Here is a 22,145-nt window from a genome sequence, read left to right as displayed (position 1 = left end):
GCAGGGGAGCATCCAGGTGGACAACACCAAGGTCGGTGCTGTCCTTGGTGTGTAGAAGCTGCAGCTCTTTCTGGGTTTCACTCATTTCTACCGGCGGTTTATGAGGAATGACATCACTCAAGTCCCTTTCCGCTTGGTCCCCCTTAGCAGAGATGGTTTTTGAGTTCAAATGTTTGTTCACCTTTTGCCCAATATTCACCTTCCCTGACTCCTCACCTCAATTTGTTGTGGAAGTGAATGCCTCTGATTCTGGACCAGGGCCATCTTGTCTAAGCAGTCTGCTAAGAATTAGAAGCTTTGTCCTTCAATCGCTTCAACTTCAACATCTCCTACGGCCTGAGAGTCAAGAAACAAAACACCCGATGTCCTGTCATAACTGTTCCAGCTTGAGGGCGCTATGGACAAACCAGTGGGGATACTTCTGTCCACCTGGGTGGTTGTTGGCGTCACCTGGCCTTTGGAGGACACAGTAAAAGTGGCTGATCCCAGATTCCTGGTCAAAGTGCTGGCCCGTCTTCCAGCCAGCAGCGGTTCTGGTGGGTCTTCCTGGAGATGGATACTAGGGAGTTTGTCATTGCAGTCAGGTTTGTTTTTAGAATATGAGTCTTTGTCAAGCCCCTGCTGTTCTGTTACAACCTCTGCCAGTGCCTCAGCCTTGCTCTCACATCTCACTTGACTTTGTCACCGGACTTCCCCCCTCTGATGACAGAAAATCTCTCTGTGGTTTGTTTTTTCCAAGGCTGCTTGCTTCATTCCATTAGCCAAGATACCTTACACTAAAGAAACTGCTGGACTAATTTTGAACAACTTTTCTCTCTACAAGGCCTCCTGAGAGATATTGTCCCTGGTCAGGGACACCAACACTGACCTCCTGTTTTCTTCCTTTCATGTTCCTCCATCAGCCTTTCATCAGGCTTCCATCTGCAGTCAAGCAATGTCATCCTGGTCTAAACCACTATTCAAGGGTTGAATACGCCCGTACCACCCTATCCTGTTCAGCAACTGGACTCTTCCCTTTGCAGCGCTCCCAGGGGTATCACCCTCCACTATTTCAGACACAGAAACTGGAGGCCAGGGTTCCATCTGTCCAGGCTTTCATCTGTCGATGCCAACACACCTGGTGGCAGGCTCGCTCCACTCTGACCAGTACCGAAGAGACACTTATCGGCTGCGCAGCCCTGCTCCTCACCACACCTCTGGCCAGAAGGTATGGCTTTCCGCCCGAGACCTGCCAATAAGAGTGGCATCCAGAAAGCTGGTTTGTGGGTCCTTTCTCCATCACCAGGGTTATTAACCCTGCAGCGGTCCGCTTCCTCTCCCTCATTCTGGACAATTTGGTCCATCCTACATTCCATGTGTCTCGCTTCATACCGTTATACCCGCTTTTACCGTGAGATGCCTTCTCAAGTGTCATTGGAGTGGGAGAGGCAACAGTACCTGGTGGACCGGAGGGAAAAGTTCCAGAGGAATTTTCTTGGCATCCTGCCAGGGCCATCCTAGATCCATCCCTTATTAGGGAGTTCTGCCGTGAACATCCTGATCAACCTGGTGGGACATCAGGAGCCGTCCCTGGAGGGGGGGTTCTGTCCCTGGTTTGACTTGATATAGACTGTTTTACCAGTCACTTCCTGTAATACACCAGTCACAAGTCCTGTTGAGTTCTTACTTGTGTTTACCCGATTATGACCCTCCATTTATACGTGCTGACTGTTTCTCAAGCCTGGAAGGCCGAACTTGCCTCTAGACCCGGTGAGATCTTTCCATTTTGGATCATACCTTATTTTAAGAGTTTTTGCGTGGGACTATTTTCGCAGAAGACTATTTTCCCACATACATTTTTGCAAATTTAATAAATAGAAAGAAATCCTTTCATTGCAATGAATCTCATGAACTCTTGTAGCTGTTAAGTTTGATAATATTAAGCTGATTGTTGCAATATTGTTGACACGGTGTGGACAATTTTAAACTGTTGGACGTTCTTCTTGTTATCAACAGTTTTTTTGTTTTCATTTCTAAAGTGGTTAAATTCATTAAAAGAAAACATTTGTTTTTATTAATGCAAAAAGCGACAATCTACAAGCAACAATATCACGTAGGATCGCTGGGTGAACGACACAGGCTTTCAGTTCCACTCATCATTCCGAATCCGACTCGCTTACGGGCAGAGCTTCAGTAAAGCTTTAACATTTACCAAAACACACGGCTTCCTAATAGCACAAATAAGGTGGATTTTATATTTAATGAAAGTGCACAGCATGACTATCGCTTTTCAAGAGAAAACACACAGGAGCTATTGTGGAAGACGTATCACCATTAATAGCCTAACCCTAACCAACATTACTGCTATTTTCACTGTCCCTCTAATTAATACCTCCATCGCAGCTGTCATTCACGTTTGTATTCTCAGAGTGACACTCGCCAGTACAGAATTGGGAAAAATGTTGATATACAGTGTTGTAAAAGACACATATATTCTGATATGACTATTCAGATTGAGGTTGCATTGCAAAAATCCAACCTCTAGTTGATTTCTGAAAAGCTAAAAGATTAGATTCCATGTGATTTGTGCTGTTGACACTCTCGGATATGAGTCTTAGTAGTCTTTTTTCGCATGATGACGTTAATGTTAAATAAAGATAAAAGTACTGCTAGTATGGAAACCGCAGCAGATAATAAGAATATGTGCTATCTGATCATATATTGATTGCGAGGACTATTATGTTTTCCTAATGTGAGTGGCCCTCGGATATAATTGCAACAGTAGTGCATAATTGTGCACTTTTCATGACTGATGGAGGTGCAACTAATGAAGCTTTAATGTTTCCCTCCTTCGATTTCCAGTAGACAGGTGAATTGCTCTTCTATTGTTTGTTTGTACCTCTCTTTCTCTCCAATCTGTCTCTCTCTCCAGCCTGTCTCTCTCAACTGTCTCTCTGTCCACTGTCTGTCTCTCTCCACTCTGTCCCTCTCTCCAATCTGTCTCTCTCCCTCTCTCTCTCAATTCGGTATGTCTCTCTCCACTCTGTCTACCTACCTCTGTACTTCTCTCCATCGATCTCCTTTTCTGTCTCTTTTTCCACGTATCTTTATATTTTTTTCCTCCATGTATCTTTCCCTCCCCGGCCATATCCCTATGGCTATCTCTCCACCCATATGTCTATCTCTCTGTCTTCAGCTATTGGCTTATATGTCTCTCAAAACACATGGGGTAGTGGGTATATTCATATTTTGATCACACTTGAACACCACAGGATGCATTTATATCTCGCTTTCTCTCTCTCCCCCCCCCCCCCCCCCCCCAAATTGCAGTTGGGCTCAAAGCGGTGGTTGAAAAGATGCATTCAGCGGGTGTTGTGTTCAGCGCAGAGACCTCTCTACGTTCAATAACTCTGAATGATGGGCAGGATCATCGATGGCTTGCCTGTGGGTAGCCGCTTTCTGCACGCAGGGGCTGTTTGTTGACGTGCCCTCCGAGGCTCTCTGTCTTGTCCATCTTCATCCGAACAATCCGCATGCAAATATTGATTGGGAGCCTCCTAAGCCTCGCTGGCAGCTAAGGGACACTGTGGAAATGGACTAAGGCGGCAGAATGCTTCCTCTCTGAATTATTTTTCTGAGTTGCTCGTATTTCGTCTCACTCTCCCTTTGTTGTCATTGTTAGGTCCATGCTCCCGCACACCCCTCATCTCTCTCATTCATTCACACATGTTGTGAATGGGGGGGGGGGGGGGGGGGGGGGGATATTCTGTTTACTAAACGGGATTAAAAGGGAGAAAATGGCCAGTGGACTTTCTCCTTTGTCAGCCTTGCTCTCGGGCGTGTTGACTTATCGATCCGAGAGTGCTCAACAGCTAGGGCAAATGATGTCTGTGTTCCCTTCATTCCCTTTGCTGTGCTTCTCCGTTCCCATGGCAACACTCGGCCCTGCATGTTTACCTTTGTAAGCAGGCTGCTTTTTTGTTTTGAGTCCTTGATATTATTCTCTCTCTCTCTCTCTCTCTCTCTCTCTCTCTCTCTCTCTCGTTCCCTGGTGAGTCACATCCTTCCCATCTCTCCAGGTCTTCATGTTTCTATTCACGGTCAGATTTAATATGATCTTTCTTTTCTGTGTGCAATTGTCATTAAAGCAATAGCACACCAATAGGTTTTACAACACACATATAGTCTGAATCATAAAACAATATAATAGTTATATTTAAAAAGTAAAACAGAGCTGAATTCTTATATGTCATATCAGAGTATAGGCTTTAGCCTCTTGAGACCATCCAGATATGGACGTTTGTTAGTGATATGTGATAGGGTTATACAATTAAGAAAAAAACAATGGTGGGCCTCTTCATAACTAATTTATATACTTTTGTAATTCAATAATGTATATATATATTTTTTAGACCTTAATTTTTGGTGCCCCCCCAGGTACTTGGTGCCCTACACACTCTGCATACTCTGCGTATAGGGAGCGGCGGGCCTGACTGCTTTTGGATTTATGTTTGCACCTTTTCCTTATTGATAAAGCTCCAAACATATTTGCTGTAGTATATAGTATAAAAAAATTGAAATTGGTTCATCTTAGCCTGAGAAAAAGCAGAAAGTGTCTCTCTGGCTCAAAAGTAAGAAATCCTCCAACTACCACGTTGCATTGCACTCGCTGCACCATCCGCCTGTTTCCGTTTGGAGGGGGAAGGACCCATTATAGAGTGGCAAAGTCACCCCCCTTCCGGTAGAGCCCATGGGACCTATGAGATCGAAAAATATGAATGGGTTTCAATTAATGTTGTTTTTGGCGGCCTGTTTTATTTTTGTTTTAGTCTAGTCTTTGTGTCAAGCTGTAGTTTTTATTAGTCTGAGTCAAGTTCATAATCTTTTCAGTCTAGTCAAGTTTCAGTCGACTAAAAGTCTGAGCATTTTAGTCTTATTTTAGTCAGAATTATCCATGACTATTTTAGTCTTGTTTTAGTGAAAGTAAATTGTATTAGTCACTTTTTTGTAATGCAATTCTATTTAACTCAGTCAATATAGTTTAAGTAGGCTACCTAGTAGTGTTGACAAAACCAACATTTTATTTTTGCCAAACCAATTTCACAATTCAAACAAGGTTGTCTTATTATTATATTATTGTTACCTTATAGACTCAAGAATACATCCAATCCAGGGGAATGCGGAAGGCACTCTGATATGAATTTACAACGTATTTATTTTACCAACCAAACATGTTCCGTCTACATTAGAACGACGAATTCTGACACTGAAAACAATGCTTTTTAAAAACGATGGCTGAGGTGGATAAATGTGAAAACGCTGGGTTCGCGTTTTAGTGTGGTCAGGGTAGACGGAGGCTTTCAGATACGATGGCGTTCGGTTGCAACGATACTGCCATGCCGCTGCCACAAGCTTGCGCCCATCTAAATAAAAATGGCAGGTGAAATGGAAATGATGATTTCTCTGTGCAATGTACTATGTATCTTCAGTTACAAGTTACAACTCAATCGTTACTCCAACGCCGAAGGCGAGCACTGTACTTGGTGCTTAAGCGATGGGAAAAAAAACGCTAAGACACCAGTTCAAACCGTACCTCGAACGGCGTTTCTAAAAAAAACAACTCGCCTTTCTACTTTTGATTAGAGACATATTTTTGCTTGTGAGAGAAAACGATTAATCAGCTGATCGCGTGCCTTTAATCTAAACAGAGAGGCATGGCAGGAGTTGCGTAACCATGACAGCAATGGTTTATCAAAATCTTATCAGTGTGGAATGTGGATGCAAAACATTCCGTAAACAATATGAAAACGATAGTGTGGACAGAGATCATTTTCATTGCGAATGTACGTTTTTATATTTACCCGGATTAGTGTGGACAAGGCCTAAGTTATCATTAACGCTACCATCACAGCTGCGTCTTCTGAATCTAAATAATGCTGCGACGAGCGGGGATTCAGGAAGTAACTCAACTAGTGATACGGCCCCAGAAATGAATAAAATAAACAATTTTTCTCAAGTAGTTTTGGTCAACGAAAATTAAGAGACATTTTAGCAGTTTTATTTTGTAAAACACATTTAGTATCGTTTTTATTCGTCAACAATATTGCATTATGTATTTAATTATAGTTATTGTCACATGACCAGCATTTACGTTGCGTCTCGTCTCGTTTTCCTTACGTGATAAAGGTTTGTTGACGACGATATTTAGTCATACTTTTCGTTGACAAAAACAACACTAGTTTCAATGGAGAGAAAGTAATTATTTTCTGGTCCCAGTCTTTATATGCTCTGGATTACACATATGTTGTTTGTGGATTTATATGATAATTTTTCATGCAAAGAAAACTAAACATTTTCGTGAAGAAGTTTGATATTGTTAGGTTTTGTGTGAGGCCGCTTTGTGAACTACAGCTCTTCGCTGCTCTCGACGCGAATGATAAACGTCACCACCCACACTTGGAATTCCGGTGCAGACATAGCAATCTCTCTGCTCCACTTCACCGCTTTTTTCCAAGAGGAGGATAAAAGCATCGAAAGAGGTGAAAACCATTATAAGTCGGGGCATGTGGAGAGTTTCAGTTATGCCAATGGGGAGATTGTCGGTCTTGTCCACACCAGTCGCAGGAAGCGTGACGTCACATACGAGACATATAGTCTTTCTCATTGTGTTTTCTCTACAGCCATTAACTGAACAATTGCACAATAAACGGTCAAACTCTTGACAGGAAAAATGATCATTTAAATCCAGAAACAACATATGTGTAATCCGGGGCATATAAAGACTGGGACCAGAAAATAATTTCTTTCTCTCCATTGAAACCCATTCATATTTTTCGATCTCACATAGGTCCCATGGGTTCTACCGGAAGGGGCGTGACTTCGCCGCTCTATACTAGCTTGAGTGGTAGCGAGAGCAAATTTTGTGTAAACATATCCCTGTGATACATTGACTGGTTTAGACTTCTGCTCTCGTTTTTTCAAACGCATCATTTGTAAAGAACTTGTGGCAACCCGATCCCAAACCCTCAGGCCAGGCTGCCTGAGGGAGAGGTGGTGGAAGGCGTATACCGCCGATATCCACCAGTCGGAGCCAGAGAGCGTCCATTGCGTCACTCTAATCGGCGCAATGGAGAACACCTGCGGCAGAGGACGAGGAAGACCAGGAACCCTTTAAAAAGGCTGTTTGATGTTTTCCCAGGAAGGAGAACCGGGAGTCTGAGCGGAGCAGAGTTCCTCCAAGACCCGATACGGACAGCGGCCATGGGAACGGAGAAGCACAGCAAAGGGAATGCAGACTTTCCCCCAGCGGCCCCGAGGGAACCCACACGCCCAGACGACGCACATCGACACGGAACACATCGTTGGGACAGCACTACCGACGGGAGTGACCTCCCTTTCCAGGGACGAGACCGGCCCAGCCGGAGAGACAATCCCCTGGACTCACAGAGTCAACAGTCAGATTTTTGGTTTCCCCGCATTGGGCACCGACCAACGCGGCTTTCCGTTGTTTAATGAATAAACGCCTTATTGGGCTTTGAACGGACCTTGGCCTGTAGTGATTTCCTGCATGAGAGAGACATTCTTGGGGCCGGGTCACCACATATGGTGGAGAATGCAGGCAACCTGACCACGCCACGGATCACTCAGGTTTACCAACCCACCCGCCATGCAGAACCCGGATGGAGCCGGCGTCGCGGCTGCCGCCCAGCGTCAGCAGCGGGATCAAGCCCTGGCCGCCACCACCCAGAGGGACACCGCCGAGAGCCTCGTCCTCCTCCGGGAGGCGGTACTACGCCTCATGCAACAGGCAGTTTGTGAGCCCTCGACCTCCGCACCGACCAGCCGCCTCCGGAGGACCAGTGGGCCCACATCCTGTCCCCCTTTCTCGCCGGACCCGCCTAGCAGGCAAGCCAGGACCTGGCGCCGGAGCGTGCCAGCCAGTACCCGGCCTAGAAACAGGCGATATTGGCCAACTATGGACATAGCCTTGCCGCCAGGGCCCAGCGCTTCCACGAATGGCGATTTGACTTCCGAGGCGCCGTGCGGACTCAAATCTCCCAACACAGGAGGCTGATATGCAGATGGCTCACTGACGGAGAGGGACCCAGCCTCCTGGACAGGGTTTTGAAGGACAATACCGTCGGTCAGCTCCCCCCTAACGCCCGTAGAGCCCTCGCCACCAACGACCCCGACACGGTAGATGAGCTGGTCCGGCAATTGGAAAATTGGCAGGTGGCTCAACAGCTGAGTTTTAGCATCCGGAACCCCTCGTGACCCACCGACACGCACCGGGGCCAATGAGGACCGAATCCCTTGCCACGGGCCCCCACACCAGGACCGCCAACCCTCTCCCAGGAGCCCCAAGAGGACAGACGGTGCTTCAGCTGCGGACGGACCGGACATCTAGCCCGACAGTGCCCCGGAAACTGGGACGTATCCATGCCGTCGGCCTTCGCCGACGAGGGACGGTCAGGACCGTGTCTCCTGACCACCTGCTGGGTGCACCAGAAGCCCGGGGCCCCAACCCTCCCAGTGCGGGTAGGGAATCAGGACACTCAGGCCCTCCTGGATACCGGCAGTGTCGTGACCCTCCTACACCCAGACCTAGCTGGGGGACGGCGAGGGGAACCCATCGAGGTCGCCTGTGTGCACGGGGAAACCCGCACATACAAGACCTGCCATGTGGTAGTGCGGACACCCCGAGGGATGTACACGGCACGGGCCGGGATCGTGCCACACCTCCCTGTGCCCCTATTAATTGGGAGAGACTGCCCCATATTCTCCAGACTATGGATCCCCGAACCGGGTTACCGACCACTGCGGGATCCGCCACGACGGCACGGACGAACCGGCAGACCCGCTTACGGGGTAAGGGTGGCCCACTCAACCCCAGCAGAATCGTCTAGAGAGGACGACGGACCCGAGGGAGATGGCCCCACCCCACCGGGCACCCCAGACCACTCGACGTAAGGAACCCCCGGAGTGGGACCCACGGGACCCCCCCTTGACACTCCGGACACCCTGGCGGCCACTGAGCATGACCGGCCCACCAGGAGAAGCCGAGAAGATGCCTCTCACTGAGTTCTGCGATTTTTTTCTGACGGGGGGGGAGAAACGGATCGACCCGGACAGTTCGCCAGCGCCCAGCTGCAGGATGACGCCCTGAAGCACACCTGGAGTCACGTCCTCGCCCACGACGGCCAAGCAAGGGAGTCGGTGAGTTGCCTGCCACACCCTCACTTCAGCACAAGAGGAGGTATGCTGTATCGGGTAGTAGAGCGGGGGGGGGTGGTGACCGAACAACTGGTGCTACCCCAACCTTATGTCAGCAAAATGCTGTTCATGGCACACTCCCATCTATTAGGAGCCCACCTAGGCATGGACAAAACCAGAGATCAGAGTTTAGACCGTTTTTATTGGCCTGGGGTGGAAAAAGACATTGTCCAATACTGTCAGATCCGCCCCGACTACCAGCGTACTGCCCCGAGACCCTCGGTTCGGAACCCTTTAATCCCCATGCCCATAATTGCAGTACCGTTCGACCAGTTAGCTCTGGACATTGTCAGGCCTCTCCCGAAGACCAGCCGGGGATATAGGTACATTCTAGTGTTAGTGAACTACGCTACCAGGTATCCGGAAGCCCTACCACTCCGCGCCGCCACTGCCAAGGCAGTAAGGAGCTGATGCTCCTGTTCAGTCGGTTAGGGATAGCCAGGGAGGTACTCACAGACCAGGGATTTTGTTTCATGTCACGGGTGATGAAAGAACTGCTTAGTCTCCTTCAGGTGAAGCAGCTCTGTGTACCACCCCCAGACTGACGGGCTCGTGGAACGTTTTAACAAAACACTAAAATAAATGCTTAAGAAAGCCATGGACACAGACGGGAAAAATTGGAACCAGCTCCTGCCCCATGTCCTGTTCGCAGTCCGTGAAGTGCCCCAAGCCTCCACGGGTTTCTCCCCCTTCGAGCTGCTGTACGGGAGAAGACCAAGGGGACTCCTCGACCTCGCCAAGGAGGCGTGGGAGAGTCGGCCATCCCCCCATCGCACTATGGTGGACCACGTGGAGCAGGTGAGGGACCGCATGGCGCAGGTCTGGCCCATCATCAGGAACCATCTCCGACAGGCCCAGCAAGCTCAAGCCCGGGTCTACAACCGGGGAGCCCAGCTACGCATATTCCAACCCAGCGACAAGGTTCTGGTACTCATATCGACGGCAGAGTGCAAGTTCTTGGCCAAGTGGCAGGGGTCCTACGAGGTGGTCGACCGGGTTGGGGAGATGAACTACAGGGTATAGCAGCCCGGGAGACGCAAACCCACCCAACTCTACCACATCAACCTGCTGAAACAGTGGCGAGCTGGAGCTAACCCACCGGCACCAGCACCCCTGGGTCTGGCCGCCCGACGCGACATACCGGTAGTTCCTATGGGAGAGGTCCTCAGCCCAGCCCAGAAGCAAGACCTCGAGGAAGTCGTCCTGCAACACCAGGATGTCTTTTCAGAAGTACCCCTCGGAGGACCACGGTGGCCCAACATGACATCAAGAAGGCGCCAGGCGTCACGGTGTGCCGTGACGCCGGACCTTCAGATCCCGGAGGCCCGTAAGAACATGATCCGGGAGGAGGTCACCAGGATGCTCCAGCTCCGAGTCATCGAGGAGTCATGCAGCGCCTGGTCCAGCCCCATCGTCCTGGTCCCCAAACCCCCAAACCCAGATTGTGTAACGACTTCCGGAGACTCAATGAGGTCTCAGAATTTGACGCCTATCCCATACCCAGGGTCAATGACCTGATTGAGCGACTCGGTCCCGCCCGTTACCTCACCACCCTGGACCTCACCAAGGGGTACTGGCAGGTGCCGCTCAACAGAACCGCTCGGGAGAAGACAGCGTTTGGGACCCCGGTGGGTTTAAACCAGTATACGGTCCTCCCGTTCGGCGTCCACGGCGCTCCCGCCACAATCCAGCAGATGATGGACCAGCTCCTTCGACCTCACAAGGCGTACACAGCAGCCTATATCGATGACATTATCATCCACAGCGCCAGCTGGGATGTCCAACTCCGACAGTTGTGGGCGGTCCTGGGAGGGTTGAGGAGGGCCGGACTCACAGCCAACCCCGCCAAGTGCCGCCTGGGACTGGAGGAGACATCCTACCTGGGGTACCAAGTCGGACGGGGGAACGTCCAACCCCAAGAGAGCAAGGTCGCAGCCATCAGGGACTGGCCCCGCCCCACCTCCAAAAAACAGGTGAAGTCGTTTCTTGGTCTGATAGGGTACTACCAGAGGTTTATCCTTGGCTTCGCCACCCTGGCCAGTCCCCTAAATTACCTGACATGGAAGGCCCTGCCAGACCGGGTAACGTGGTCGGAGGCAGCTGAGAGAGCATTCGGTGACCTCAGACGAGCCCACTGCTCGGAGCCCGTCCTGGTAACCTCTGATTTCTCTCAGCCCCTCAGTCCACACCGACGCATCGGAAGTGGGTCTGGGAGCAGTTCTCTCCCAGGTCCAGGTGGGAGAGGAACACCCAGTGACTTACATCAGCAGAAAGCTCCTCCCCAACGAGAAGAACTACTCTACTGTGGAGAAAGAGGCCCTGGCCATCAAGTGGGCACTGGACAAGCTGAGGTACTATCTCCTGGGCTGGGAGTTCACGCTCGTCACCGACCATGTACCACTCAAGTGGATGGCCAGCGTGAAGGACTCAAATGCACGGGTGATGAGGTGGTTCCTGGCCCTCCAGGATTTCAGGCTCCAGGTGGACTACAGGCCGGGCAGGGAACACGCCAACGCTGACGCTCTGTCCCACCGAGATGCCTGTCTCTGGTCACTCAGAGACGAACCGAGGCAGGTGTAGCAACCCGGTCCCAAACCCTCAGGCCAGGCGGCCCGAGAGAGGTGGTGGATGGCGTATACCGCCGATATCCACCAGTCCACCAGATAGCGTCCATTGCGTCACTCTAATTGGCGCAATGGAGAACACCTGCGGCAGAGGACGAGGAAGACCAGGGGTGTGTAAAAGGGCTGTTTGATGTTCTCCCAGGAAGAAGAACCGGGAGTCCGAGCAGAGCAGAGTGCCTCCAGGACCCGATACGGACAGGCAGACTCATGGATCTAGCGGACTTTCCCCCAGCGGCCCCGAGGGAACCCACACGCCCGGACGACGCGCGCCGACACGGAACTCATCATTGGGCAGCACTACCGACGGGAGTGACCTCCCTTTCCAGGGACGAGACCGGCCCGGCCGGACAGACAATCCCCTGGACTCTACCGTGGCTCACGGAGTCATCAGTATGATTTTTGGTTTCCCCGCATTGGGCACCGACCCACACGGTCTTCCATTGTTTAATGAATAAACGCACTATTGGGCTTTGAATGGACCTTGGCATGTAGTGATTTCCTGCGTGAGAGAGACATTCCTGGGGCCACCACAAACTGAACAGCATTAAAACATTTTCTAATTACAGTAGCTCAGCATATCAAGTATTTGTACTCAACCTTTTCTCCCCATTTGAAATAAGTGTTTATCTTATACAGTAGGCCTACTTTAGTATAACAGCACTTGGATTAGTAAACCAATCACAACAACCAACATGAATTTGAAGTTTTATTCATGAAAAAATATTTTGTAAATAATAACTATTTACAAAAATATAAGGTTGGGTGCGTTTGCTAGAGTCAAAATAGTTACAGCCCATCTTGAGCATCTAATGTCTGCTGGTAGCCACGGTACTGCCCATCTTGTGCTGGGTAATTAGCTCAGATGGCCTGGACAACACAGGAAGCCGATACTGTCTAAGAAAGAAAGAGGACAACATTAGCAAAGCAAGATACATTTTGCCCTGAATAGCCTATACAGCATTACACAGACTTCGTAGACCATGCTCTGCCAATAAGATCGGCTACTTTCAGATAACTACACTGTCGCGTTCCCCGGGACTCAAAACTATTGTAGCCAATGTGATTGTAAAAATAACACCTAGGCTACTCTATGCTCAGACGTCTGTTTCTCCCGGCTGGCTTTGGCTAGCGTTTTCAGTTCACTTTCTGGGTCCGGAAATATGTAGTCTATCCAATACCAAACTCTTCAGAGCGGGGTGAAATTGGTTTTATATTCGACATTCGTCTATTTTCCGGGGTTGTATCTGTAATTGCGTCACGAAAACCGCACCCATTCCCTCCAGGATGGTATTATTTTGTACAAAAATCTAAGACTGACATTTCACAGGCTTGATCAACTCACCAAAATCAGCGAGTCTGGCAAAAGATCAAAGAAACCGCGCCGAATATACTTCCTAGTCATACGGCAGCGGAGTGCTTAGGGACGTCTTTTTTTTGTAAATTCTTAATAACTCACTGGAAATTCATCCTATCAACACCAAACCACTTCTGATGTGTTTATGAACTCATTTTGTAGTTCCCACAACCCTTTGTTTTAAAGAAAAACCTTTTAATTGTTTAAAAAAAAAAAGGCTAAAGTAGTCAGTGCATATATTGCATCCATGTTTAAGGCTTTCTTCAGGCCCGCTGCTCCCTATACGCAGAGTACGCAGAGTGCGTAGGGCACCAAGTACCTGGGGGGGGGGGGCACGAACAATTATGGTTTGTAAAAAAAATAAATAATAATAATTATTACATTATTGAATTAAAAAAATATATAAATTAGTTATGAAGAGGCCCACCGTTGTTTTTTCTTAATTGCATAACCAATCACTCAATTTCAGCAATTATATGTTTTTACCTAATATATAAAAAGAGGCTCCCCTTCCCCCCCCCAACTCTTTATTTTCCAGAAAAACCTTTTAAATTTTTTTTAAAGGCAAAAGTGGGCAGTGCATGTATAGCATCCATATTTAAGGCTTTTTTTAATAGCTCACTTGTTTTTATAGATATCAACACCAAACCACTTTTGATGTGTTCAAGAACTCATTTTGGAGTTCCATTTATTTTCAAGAAAAACCTTTTCAATTTTTTTTAAAGGCAAAAGTAGTCAGTGCATATATTGCATCCATGTGTATGGCTATTTCTTTAAATAGCTCAATGGTTTGTATAGCTATCAACACCAAACCAACTCTGATGTGTTCATGAACTCACTGTGGAGTTCCCACAACCCTTTATGTTAAAGAAAAACCTTTACATTTTTTTTTTATAAAAGGCAAAAGTAGTTAGTACATATACAGTACATTGCATCCATATTTAAGGCTTTTTTAATTCCTCACTTTTTTTATAGATATCAACACCAAACGACTTCTGATGTGTTCATGAACTCACTGTGGATTTCCCATATATTGCATCCATATTTAAGGCTTCTTTTTAATAGCTCAATGGTTTTTATAGATAACAACACCAAAGCATATATTGCAATAATCAATGTGTAGTTCATTGATATTTAAATCAATTATTTTGTAATAGCTCACTTGTTTTTACAGATATCAACACTAAACCACTTCTGATGTGTTCATGAACTATTTGTGGAGTTCCGACAATCCTTTATTTTCTAGAAAAACTTTTTAATCCTTTTTAAAAGGCATACGTAATCATTGTGTATAGTTAGGCTAATTCATATGCAAGGCTTTTATTTTGTAATAGCTCACTTGTTTTTACAGATATTAACACTAAACCACTTATGATGTGTTCATGAACTCACTGTGGATTTCCCACAACCCTTTATTTTCCAGAAAAACCTTTTCAATATTTTTTAAAGGCAAAAGTAGGCAGTGCATATATTGCATCCGTAGTTAAGGCTTTTTTTAATAGCTCACTTGTTTTTATAGATATCAACACCAAACCACGTTTGATGTGTTCAATAACTCATTTTGGAGTTCCCAGAACACTTTCTTTTCAAGAGAAACCTTTCCTATTTTTTTTAAAGACAAAAGTTGTCAGTGCGTACAATGCATTCATATTTAAGGCATTTATTTTGTAATAACTCACTTGTTTTTATAGATACCAACACCAAACCACTTTCGTTCTTGAACTAATTGTGTAGTTCTGACAATCCTTTATTTTCTAGAAAAACATTTTAACCCTTTCTAAAAGGAATACGTAATCATTGTGTATAGTTAGGCTAATTCATATGCAAGGCTTTTATTTTGTAATAGCTCACTTGTTTTTATAGATATCCACACCAAACTGCTTCTGATGTGTTCATGAACTCCCTGTGGATTTCCCAAAACCATTTATTTTCAAGAAAAACCTTTTCAATTTTTTTTAAAGGCAAAAGTAGGCAGTGCACATAATGCAGTAATTAGTGTGTAGTTGATTGATATTTAAATCACTTATTTTGTAGTAGCTCCTTTGTTTTTAAAGATATCAACATCCTTCCCTTTAAAACACTTTCAATATACTTGGAAAGAATAATAACAGTGAGCCTCATTTACATGCATTTCTCATTTTTTATGTTGACTTATTTTTCTTCCAAATTTGCTGCTGTTAATTTAGATCAAGCATGCAAATATTTATTTTAGCATGAAACATACAACCTTTCAGGTAGTTTAGTATTAATTGTGAGGTGCTAAAGCAAAGTGATTAAACTAAAATATGAATTTTACAGCCAAAAGGTATGCATCTGTAATTGACCTTAAGCTAGGGAAGCTTTCCAAAACAGAGAATTTAGAACATTATAGTAAGCAATAGTGAGGAGTTAGAATACTAAGAACAGTCTTTGTCTTTTGTTGGACATAGTAGTCATATATAAATTGGGCTGCGCAATAATTAAATATGTAAATTACATTTTCATTCATTTTTTTTCATCATATGATTGGCGATCCATTGGAAGGAATTCTATCTGTTTAGTTTATACATTACACACATATCAGGCACATTCAAAGTTATTTATATAACGTAGACACCTTGTATGGTAAATCAGCAAAGGCCACAGTTCCATTTCAATGTTACTTCCTTTTTTTTTTATATTACAATAGCGATTTTATAATGATAGAATGCCAGTTCTGAATCGGTGAAGTATCAGTTCAAGTAATAACAATTATTTAACACGTATTTAAATTAGGCAGGTTTGTTGACAATCAAATGCTGTTTTTCAGCTAAGTTTCCCGATATACATGCATCTAGAGATTGAAGATGGGTAGGTATGCCGAGTACTAGCCCATTTTGTTTACAAGGGTGATTCGTATGTGCTCTGGAAGATGCTAGTGCGATCTGCACATATATGTCCTTTTTTGCCCGCCAGGATAGTTGATTAATTGAAGGTGCAACACACTATTAAATCAATAAAATATCCCAAAACATAGTTGGTTGTTCTTCTCGCTCCAATCCCAGCTCTTGCCTTGAGGTACCATTGGAAACCATTGTGCCGCTGGGGCTCCTACACTCTAAGTATATTTTCTCCCAAAAAAAATGATGGTTACCTAGTGCTGGTTACAAACACAGGTGACAATTCGTCATTTTTTGAGTGAATCTATCATCTTTAGATAAATGATGTAGCTTCACCTCTAATGGAGTGCCACCATTATCCCAGCAGTATGAGATGCAAAAAAAGATTCAGTTAATGTGACGTGACCAAACCACTTGTGTTGCAATTATTGTCTTGTTTAATTAGTTCGTCTCACCTGGGGGCCGCAAGCCTCGCACATTAATCACAGGAAATTGGCTGTCCAATGTTACAGCGATGGCAGGGTGGCATGCAGAGAATTAGTTGAATCTACCGAGCACACAATCATATGCGCTCTCCTCGTTCCAACAAAGCCACACACACTTACAGATTTTTTTATTTACCTCATCATTTCTCTTTTGTTTATTCTAATTGTAAAATATGCAATTTGCCTTTTCAAAGAAACCTGTTGTTTGCCTTCATTCCAGAGTAAAACATCTAATTAGAGCGGAAAAAAACAAAGGAGGAGTGTAATTTGATTCTTCAGGGCTTAATTGGATCGTGCCTATGTTACAAAACATGTGTGTAGAGTTGTTTCTGGCTTTATATGTTGTGGAAAGCAAACAGGGTATAACATTGGTTATTGATCATGTACAGTATATGGCCACAATATATAGTTGTGTATAGTTAAGTTTCTTAAGTTGTCACATAATACACATTTTTCATTGTTAAAGATCTCCTATTATGTTACTTTTTTGCTCTTAATTGCTTATTAATGACTCCTATAGAGCAACCTGACACGAATCACAGCACAAAAAACTATGTAGATTTTCGGGAAACTCTTCCTCTCATCTGGGTGCTTTCAGCATTCTCTGTCAACACTCGGCTTCGTCCTTCTCTGCCCTCTCGCCCCCCTCCTGCCAACCCCACTCCATTGTGATTGGTTACCTTCCGGAAGAGCATGTTGCAGCATTACCATACATGGAAAATCCGGATTGTTCTACGTAGATAAATCCCGGAAATTTGAATGAGTGAATCGCGACCGGCGTCCCTAGTGTTTAGCGCCCCACCCCAGAGGGTAAGCAGGGAGTACGTCTAAATGCATGTACGTCATTATTTGACACTTTAGTATGGTTAAACATGACAATAAATCATTATAACAACATTTATAGGTCATAAAAGTCGAAAAAGCATAATAGGTGCTCTTTAAGGAAGATCATGAGATGGATGTAAAATTACTATCAATGTGCTGTGGAAATGAGCAAATAAGGGTTTTCATCAGCACTGGTGCACTGGTGCACTTTAATAATATACAGGATTTGAACCAATCTATTTTGACCAGTATTCTGTTTCATCGCACTGCCCAGGAGGCCTTATCATTTTTAATTATTGTTCTTCCTAGACACAATGCAACATGGAACTTGTAGAAGTGGTGTTGACTTTGGAAGACCCCACAAAGCCGTGTTGAATCCCAAGTCTCTCGTCTTTGTTGGGTAGTGACACGCCTACCTACTCCTGCCAGCCCGCACCCCCCCACGGTCGGCCTTAATGTAAACCACTCCAGGTGAAGTGGGTTGCTTCCATCTCCTATTGATTTCTCGCTGCCGTGTACGAATAATAATGACTATAACTTCAGGCCGTGAAGACGGTTCATTCAATGAGGCCCATGATTAAGATAAATCTACAGGATAAAGGACAGACTGAGGATTTTTAAAGCAATCCATCGTTGTTTTTTTCTAGTATAACTTGCTAAAATATTATGCAATTAATAACAATCTAAAATAAACTGTGATAAGTAAATGAAAATAAAGGGTTCAATGTTGCATCCTTTCTAGCATCTGCTGCACACAGCTATGTTTGGCTCTGTATATTCAGCATGGCAAATAATTAGTTTTCATACTGTGCCAACCATCAGAAGCTCAAATATACCCACCACCTCACTGCCTCCCCCCCCCCACCACCACCCTCCTCCTCCATCCTCATCTCCTCCTCCATGCGGAGAGAGACACATCATGTTGTTGTTGTTCTTTTGGTTTTTCACGACATCTCTATGAGTGGTGTTCACTTGGACGGCTTGTGCAAGAGAGGAAGTCTCCAGGAAGAGACGGAGCAAAAGTAAACACGCCCCCCCCCCCCCCGCAAGGTAGTCAATCAGCTTTACTTTTTGTCTTTTTTGTTTTCTCCCCTTGCCCATCGAATCAATTGAGTGCTGGCCTTCAGAGCAGCCCTTAAAATAGATCAGGGTTGTTCTTCTCTGTGCGTGATGAGAGAGTGCACTTAACCATGTGGATATAATGGGTAGCATATTTTTTCCTTCTCCAGTGTCCACAAATGTGCATTGAGTGGTGGAGTATATTCATATTTTGGTCACACTTGAACACCACAGGATGCGGTTATTGGTCTGTCTGCCTGTCTGCATGCTTCTGCCATATCATATGCTGGGATAGTGAAACCCGGTATCACGCGATTTCGTGCTCATGCGCACAAACGTTAATCTATTGAATAGTGTCCCAGAGCACAATTGTCCGACTTTTTTCTTGCAAAATGTAAACCGATGCATTTTCAATGGGATAATTTTTCAGATATGAGAGAGAGAGAGAGAGAGAGAGAGAGAGAGAGAGAGAGAGAGAGAGAGAGCGCAGACAGTACAGTGCACCCTCTAGTAACGTTATATATGTCAATATTTCCGATTTTTTAAGCAGACCTCCTCAAAAACTGAAACGAATGTGCTCCACAGAACGAAATGTTATCCAATGCATTTTGAACGGGAGCATTTCAGACAATTTTCGTGCTCCACAGAACGAAACGAGAGATAGAGAGAGAGAGAGAGAGAGAGAGAGAGAGAGAGAGAGAGACTTCAGAAGGGGTGTGCGCAGGTAGTACAGATCTACTTATGTTTGTGTCAAAACAATAAATGCATCAAAGGGTAAATGTAGTGTACTTGGGATACTCTGATTTCCCCGTTTTTTACAGCAGACCACCTCAAAAACATTTCCTTCTCATGCTCACGAAAAGTAATCTATTGAACGTGCCCCAGAGCATGATTGTCTGACTTATTTTGTGCTACACAGAACGAAATTCAAACCATTGCCTTTCAATTTGGACATTTTCTTCGACCACAGAAGGGGTTTGCGCACATAGTACAGTTCACCGTCTACTTATGTATGTGTCAAAACAACAAATGCATTAAAGGGTAAATATCCTTTCTCTCTGGTATCAGATCATGTATCTTTCTGGTAAAAATAGAAAATAAAGGGAAAGTTAAAAAGGCATTTTAGTAATAAAATAGAAAATAAAGGCAAAGTTAAAAAAGCTTTTTAGAAAGTGCAATGTATTTAAGATTTGGCAGAAACCTGAAACAAACAAAAGTCTTCAGTCTTGTTTTAAAGGTGCTCAGAGGTGGGGCAAGTCTTAAATCCTTAGGGAGTTCGTTCCAGCTATTTGTTGTATAGTAACTAAATCCTGCTTTCCCATGTTTCGCGTTTACTCTGGGAATAATTAACAGATTGGTCTCAGAAGATCTTAGTGGTCTAGAAGGTTTATGTAGTGGAAGCATATCAGTTAAATATTTTGGGCCTAAACCATGTAGGGATTTATAGGTTAGCAGCATGATTTTAAGATCAATTCTCTGACCTACAGAAAGCCAATGTAACGATTTAAAGATGAACTGAACTGAAATTTGAAGTTGAGTAGATATAACAGATGTATTGTCTGCCTTCTCATTGGTACAATAACTAAAAATGGCTGAACTTGCTAAAAGGGATTAAATTGTACGGTGAAAGTTACAGGGCGCCGCCATGTTGGATTTCAACAATCAGCTACGTCACTGGCATAGTAACCTACTCCTACTCTGTGGCTCTCCTACTCATTACCTGCTAGCAGCCAAAGCAGGTAATGAGTCAGGCTCTGAGGCTCGCTGAAATGGCTACGGAAAAGCAAACAACCAGGTCTACAGTAGGATCATCTTATTGCATTGCCCCTGGCTGCAGTAATGAATTATATAGGGCCAAGGCAGCTGGGGTAATCATACATTTCCACAGGCTACCTTTGAATATGAAACCAGCTCTTAATACATGGCTGGCAGCCTTAAAACTGACTAACCCTCCGATTGCCCCTGTTATGTCAATCTCCACAAGCTAGCCCTCCTACCATAAAGTGTATAAACTATTACTCTGACGATGTCCCTTTCTACTCACCCTGATGTTCGCCGACTAGCCGAATGCTGATGCAGAAGGAGTTAAACTCAAAGAAGTAGTTTCATAGTAAGATGTATCTGTGCAATATCCATCTGTGCAATATCCATCAACATCCACAAGAAAGTAAACCTCCAACACCTACCTAAACGTAAACGTGACACTCGTGAATCCGCCTCGCATCTATGCTCATCCGCGGGTGTCTCTCCCAAAGTGCATCTAACATGTCTTTCAGGTCCCGTCCACCCGGAGCCGATTTAATAGCCATGTTATTAGGCAGATAATAAACCATGTTCTTTAATAGGTCCATGGTCCCGGGGTGGTTTCAAATAAAACCGGACCTATGCGGTTTTGTGTTAGGATTCGTGTGGACGCCTGAAGCGATGTTAGAGTTGCGTTGAAAGTTAAAGGGTTTTTTTGTATTATGTTTGTAGCTTTAAATACAGCACCTTGGTCAATTTAATTACTAACTGTACATTAAAAAGTATTTCTACTCAATCTAAAAGGTTAAACAACTTATATCTCCTCCTCAACTTGAATGCTTTTATACAGCGCGCAGGCTGGATGCGCGCCGGCTTGATGCGCTCCAGCATGTGGAGGTACTACAGCGTTTGTACAGCTCGTTGCGTTTCCGCAATGAGTCCGTCTTTACGGAGATATTCCTGAGACGCATCAAAGGAAAATGAAGGGGGAATGATCATTTTCGCCTTGTTACTTGGTTGCTATTTATGGGGCGCTCCAGTGTCTCCGCTCGGACGTATCTTAGAGAGAGCATGGCCACTTCCAAAACCTCTCTCTCGCCGCACAACATCCAAAATGCCCTATGCATGGTTATGCAACCTAATCCCACCATTAGACGGTCAAGGTTGACCGGGACCTCTCGGCAGCAGACGGATTCAATGGCAGTGTCCATGCTCCGGAAGCACCCACACGATCCGAAGGTGGAGCTAGAGCCTGAAATTAATCCCTCTCCACCGGGTGGCAATCGGACACTACAGGCATGTCCCTCACAGGCTCAATCCCGTAACCAGCCATATTAAAAATCACTATTTTCGAGCGTAGAAGACGTTTGCGTGTCTGCTGCAACGACCTAGTCCTACCATGCCAGTGACCAGTGTTTGGAAAGTTCACTTTCTATGTGAACTAGTTCAAAGTTCAGTTCACAAATTTTAAAATGAACTAGTTCAGTTAAACGTTCATAATTCAAAATTTTGAACTAAGTTCACAGTCCCAAAAAATGAACTCGTTCATAGCTCTTTTTTTCAATATGTTGCTTCGACCTATTGTTTTTTTTCCGGTATTTTGAACATTGAGCGCCCTTTGTGGTTTGTCTAGGAGGAAATAGAGTGGTTGAATCAAGTATCATAGCGAAATAAAGTTTCTATTGTGTTTTATTGCACATTTAGCGCATTTTGTAAATCCCATTGATTTATTTTGGAAGACTCATTGCTCGCTAACCGGAAACGGAAAAGGGGGGGTGTTCACGTTTGGTTGTAGTCTTTTCGCTCGGTTCTAGCCCTACTGTTGGGACGGAGAACCGAGCGAAAAGACTACAACAAAACATAAACAGCCCCCCTTTCCATTTCCGGCCAACAAGCAATGATTCTAGGAGGTATTCTAGTCTGCTGAGCTATGAGCCAGAGAGTT

Source organism: Pollachius pollachius, assembly GCF_949987615.1.
Source record: "Pollachius pollachius genome assembly, chromosome: 7".
In the NCBI taxonomy this organism is placed as follows: Eukaryota; Metazoa; Chordata; class Actinopteri; order Gadiformes; family Gadidae; genus Pollachius; species Pollachius pollachius.
The sequence above is the reverse complement of the archived record's forward strand: the minus strand, read 5'-3'. Positions refer to the sequence as shown.